The sequence below is a fragment of the Equus quagga genome, chromosome 1, assembly GCF_021613505.1.
Source record: "Equus quagga isolate Etosha38 chromosome 1, UCLA_HA_Equagga_1.0, whole genome shotgun sequence".
Taxonomy (NCBI): Eukaryota; Metazoa; Chordata; class Mammalia; order Perissodactyla; family Equidae; genus Equus; species Equus quagga.
Genome location: NC_060267.1, coordinates 90210427 through 90215813, shown reverse-complemented (window position 1 = coordinate 90215813; position 5387 = coordinate 90210427). Strand labels below are relative to the sequence as shown.

Below are 5387 nucleotides of genomic sequence, written 5' to 3'. Positions count from 1 at the left end.
GGTGCCAGGCCCCTACTGGAAGTTTCCTGCTCTCTGAAGGCTGACACTTCTGCCTTGTGTATCCCAGTGACCAGCACAGGGCGTGGTGCTCACCCAAGCATCTGTGGCTGCATCTGTAGGCATTGGGAGGTGAGGACCTGGCTGGGCCCAGAAGTGCCGCCTTCCCCGGGAGGCTTCCTGCAACCATGGCCCGTGGCCCAGAAGACCAGCCAAGGAGGGCTGGGAGCCCATGGGGGCTGGGAGATGCGTGGACCACTCCAACCTTGGTTATCTTTTAGCTAACGGTTTGCAATCAGGCTTGTGCTTCAAGAAGCGGGAGGGCGGGGTGGAGTCCATACTCTCCCCTCACTCCTGCCTCAACCTGAGCTGCTCAGCTTTCATTGTTTCATAAAAATAGGTGTAGAAGGACAGTCTCCCTGCTCGAAAGGGAAGTCTGGAAACCGGGCTGTAGGCAATGGGGAGCCATGGAGACTTCGAGGAGGGGAGTGATAGGGAGGTAGCCAGCAGTGCCAATCAAGCCTGGGCCCGTCGAGAGAAGGGCTGGATCTGATCCTTTTGCCGTCAGCTTTCTGTGGGCTGGGAAACTGCCACACGTATCTGCAAGGTCGCTTTATGGCTGGGAGCAGGCGGGGAGAGACCCACAAGTCCTTGGAGTTGGGCCAGTTCAGCGGGGGGGAAAGCGGCAGGTTGAGGTAACAGCAGGGGCCGCAGAGCCTGCTTTGAACTGGCGAGTACGTGTCCCCACAAACAACATTAGCGCTAAAAGCAAACACTTGGACATTGTGCCTTCCAACGGCATGCAGGGCCCGGCTCCAGGCTCTGTGGGGCCCCTGGGGTTGAGCCCCATTGGCTGGAGGACGGAGGACCAGAGAGGCGAGGGGACCTGCCCGTGGTCAGTCAGCCAGCTGGGCAGAGGCAGACACAGGTGAGAATGAGTGTCCCGAGTCCAGAATGGAGCTGGCTGCCCTCACACTGCCTTCCCAAACGCCCATCCCTTCCAGCCCCAAAGAGCCAGGCTGCAGGGGGCGGGCTCCTCTACTCCTCTCCTCTCTGCCTGCCAGCGGCTGCCCAGGGTGGGCGGGGGCAGAGGCAGGGTGGGTGTGAAGGGGCTCTGCCTGCACTCCTGTGTGGCTCTCAGGGGGCTGGCCTGTTCTGCAGGAGGGGGCAGAGAAAAGGGACCGGATAGCCCCACCCCCGCCCCACCGCTGGAAGCTGGTGGGTACAGAAGGGTCAGTGACATCATTGGCACGTTCAGCGTTTACTGAGCCCTTAGAATGTCAGGAGTAACGTGACCAGGTGGGGACACCTGGGGGTCAAGCTAGACCCCGCCCCACCCCGGGCAGCTCACAGCCTGGGACAGGAGGCAGAGCTGCAGGGCTGGGATGAGGGACCCTGGCCGTGTGGGAGCACTCAAGGGTAGAGGAGGTGGGTGAGAGATGAGGGAAGGAGGGGAGGGGCCGCAGGCTTTCCCAGGCCAGGAACGGCACATGCGAGGCCTTGGGGCAGGGCTCCCAGGAGAGCTGCAGGTCGGGCTGGCCTGAGAACCGGCGAGTTCCCCAGGACTGAGTCCTCAGGGCCCCAAAGAGGCTGCCAGGAGCCAACGTTAATTCTCGTCAGTGTTCTCCTGCACAGACCAGGCCTGGGTCACCCTCTGCTCCAATGCAGAGCTTCGCACTCCTCGCTGTGCTGTGAGTCGTGTGGGGCGGGGGCGGGGCAGAGAGCTTAGAATGCAGTCTCCGGCCTCGCATCCAGTACTTCTGGTTTGGACAGTTTGTGGGAGGTACCCAGTAATCTGTGTTTTGATGACCGCCCTGTCTTCGTGTCCCTTGGCCACCGTGACAAATGACCACGGACTGGGTGGCTCAAAGCAACAGAAATTGGGCCGGCCCAGTGGCACATCAGTTAAGTGTGCACCTTCCGCTTCAGCGGCCCAGGGTTCACCAGTTCGGATCCCGGGTGCGGACATGGCACCACTTGGCACACCATGCTGTGGTAGGCATCCCACATATAAAGTAGAGGAAGATGGGCATGGATGTGAGTTCAGGGCCAGTCTTCCTCAGCAAAAAGAGGAGGATTGGCAGCAGATGTTAGCTCAGGGCTAATCTTCCTCAAAAAAAAAAAAAAGAAAAAACCCAGAAATTTATTCTCTCACAGTTCTGCAGAGCCAGGTCCAAACTGAGTCTTACGGGGCTAAAATCATGGTGTCGGCAGGGCCGGTTCCTTCTGGAGGCTCCAGGGAAGAATCCCCCTCCTCTTCCAGCGTCTGGCGGCAGCCCACATGCCTGGGCTCCTGGCCGCATCACTCCAGTCTCTGCCTCTGCGCTCACATCGCCTTTGCTGCCGGTGTATCCAATGCCCCTCTGCCCTCCTCTCATAAGGACACCTGTGATTACATTAGGGCCCAGACAACCCGGGTGATCTGCCCAGCTCAGGATCCTTCATTTCATCACATCCACAATGTCCCTTTTTCCGGGTAACGTTCAAGGTTCCAGGGACTACAACCTGCATGTGATTAGAGGCGATTATGCAGCCCATCACCCAGCCCCCTTGTGACTCCAACGTAGAGGGTCTCGGACATTCTCCTGAGAAACCTTAGTCTGCAGGTCTGTTTATTTAACTGATCGCTGCTCTCTTGCAATGCTCTGAACTTACAGAAATGGCGAACCATTCAGCATTCATTTAACAAGCCTTCACGGAGTGCCCACTCCAGGTCAGGCCCTGGGCTGGATGCAGTGGACGCCAAGGTGAGGTGGACTCAGCCCCTTGCACTGGGTAGAGGGAGAGGTCAGACTCCTGGCCCCTGACCCTGAGGCTAATGGTCTTTGTGAAACAGGACAAAAGACCCTGCTTTCTGATGTGTCTGGTGTCCCCCCACCATCTACCCAGCCCTCCCCATGTGTAGCAGCCCTGGGTGGGGCTTCCCCAGCTGCAAGGAGGGCCTCGTGTCTAAGCCAGCTCCTCACCGGGTTCAGGGGCTCTGTTCTACGCCAACCAGCACACGCGTCTCCTGGAGACCTAGCCTGGCCCGTTCAGAAGGGAGGCGGCACGGCGCACCCTCTCTCCCACTGGACTCAAGGAAGGAAGCAAGCAGGTGGCCTCCACTGTCCCCTGAAGCTTACAGTCTTGCTGGGGAAGGGCCAACCCCGAGGCCGCCCCTACCTCTGAGCTGCCTGTTATGTTTTGTTCTGGTGTTCTTATTGCTGACGCCAGCCTGAGTCAGGATGCCTGTTACCTGCAGCCAGAAGCATCCTCACCGATGCAGCGTATCGTCCAGCGGGCCTGCCTTGTGTGGTCCTGAGGCTGCCCAGATCCTGGCCCACTCTCTTCCTTGTCACTCCCACTCACCCACCTGCCACTGCCCAGGAGCACCTTCTGGCCACCACTCTATTTCCTGGAACTCTCCAGTCTTTGTCCTGCAAGGTCCAGCTCAAAGGGTGCCTCCTCATCCTGACTGCCAACCTCCCGGGGCAGAAGAACCACAGTAACAGAGGCTCACCGACAGAGCGGAGCCCTTGCTGGGGCCCGGAGCTGGCCAAGGCCTGTCCAACATGATCAGCTGTGAAGAAAGCGCTGTTTTCATCACGCCCATTTTCTAGACAAGAAGTTGGAGTCCAGACAGCAAACCCGGGGCTGCCTGACTCCAAGGCCATGCTGGGAACTAACCAGCAACCGTGAGGTTCCTCCTTCTCCAGGCGCAGCGTTTGGTTCCCGTCGTCGCGCATCCCTTGCTCCTCGTCTCTCCCGCACCGCAGCCCGGGAGCCCAGGAGAGGCTGAGTAAATTCTAGCTGAGGACGGGGGCGGCGGGCAGAAGCTCCTCCTGGCCACCTCTTGAAAGGCAAACCTGCAGATGGCACCGACGAGAGCCGAGGGTGGGGAGGTACACGGTTGCCAGGTGCCAGGGGAGGCGAGCGCGGAGGGGACATCAGGCAGTGTCACCACAGGCCCTTTAGCAAAAGAGTGAGGCAGCCCATGACTGCCGTTCTTGTTTATGCCTCACAGCAACAAAAAGAATCCTGCCTAATTTTCACCAGGCTGGAAACCACTTCGGTAGCAACACTTCATTTAATCTGGCGACAGCCGTGATGTCACTGAACTCTTTCTGGGGGCAGAGACCGCTGCCAAACACTCTAGGTCCTTGACCTTCTTGGCCTGCCACCTCAGGAGAGGTGCGCCTTTATCATCTTCGTTACACAGAGGGGGAAACTGAGGCCCGGAGAGGGTAGGTGACTCGGCTGAGGTCACGCTGCTTGGGAGAGGCGGACACAGGATTAGAACTCAGGCCTCCTCGTCCAGGCTAGAGTGCATTCCGCTGCACACTGCCCCCCACTGCTGCCTCCTCGAGGGGCCTGCTGGCCAGTCCTCAGGAGGGGGCCAGAGGGGCAGGAGGGGAGAGCAGAGAGTGTGGGGGGACGGCCTGGGTTCCAGGGCCTGCTCTGCCCGGTCCTAGCAGAGGGACCCCAGGCCAGAAGGAATTTCACTGTGCTGAGCCTCAGTTTCCTGATCTGTAAAATGGGCACAGTAGTGGTATCCGCCTCCCAAGGTAGTTGCGAGCGTGGCAGTAACTCGTCACGGCCTGTCCCCTCTGCCTGGGGAGTTCCTCCCTGACTCTTCAGGGGACCAGCTCCTTCTCACCCTGTAGGTCTCAGCTTCAATGCCTCCTCCTCGGGGATGCCCTCCCTGACCACCCCTATCCAAGGTCGCCACCACCCCTTTCCTGCCTGGCCCCCTGTCTCATTACTGTGCTTGTTTCATCCGCAGCCCTCGTCACAGACCACGACCTTCATTAACTCATTTGTTTGTCTGTTGTCTCATCTCCACTAGACTGTGAGCTCCACGAGGGCGAGGAGCCTTGAGGTGGCGAGCAGTCCTCAGCACTGGCGAGGGGCTGGCGAGAGGGGGCTGACAGACACTTGTTACAGGGGCGAAGAGATGAGCGAAAGAGGATGGAGGTCAATTGCTTCTCACAGTGACCGCCACATAGCAGTCGCTCAATAAATGCTGGCGAACGCTCTCACTGCAAACACGCATTTTGAGCCTGTTGATGTGTAACTCAGTGACCTACCTTGGGGTCAGTCACTGCCACCTTGCAGAGAGCACACAGTGGGGCCATAGGCGGCTCCCATGCGTATTTTAAGTGCAGTTTTGGCTGCACTGGTGTGGCTCCTGCTGGGAGTGGGGTGGCTATGCTGTGGGCCGAGCGTCTCATCTAGAGTTCATGGCCGCGTCCCCAGGACTGAGCACACACCCGGCACACAGTAGGTCTAATAAATATTTGTTGAATAGATGAATTAATAAGATGCACGGGAAGCATCTCTGGGGCTGTGATTTTTAACCTTTCTGAACCACTGACGTCTTTGAAAAACCCATGAACAAATGCACCCAAAGT

The 5387-nt window shown here is 58.7% G+C and overlaps 1 long non-coding RNA gene across 1 annotated transcript; it reads left to right on the top strand.

Moving 5' to 3' along the window:
• Nucleotides 1-805: 805 nt before the first annotated feature.
• On the top strand, nucleotides 806-5083 carry LOC124237059 (uncharacterized). The gene is made up of 3 exons (XR_006887925.1): nucleotides 806-925; nucleotides 2655-2744; nucleotides 4823-5083. It is a non-coding gene; the product is annotated as an uncharacterized LOC124237059 (long non-coding RNA).
• Nucleotides 5084-5387: the final 304 nt, after the last annotated feature.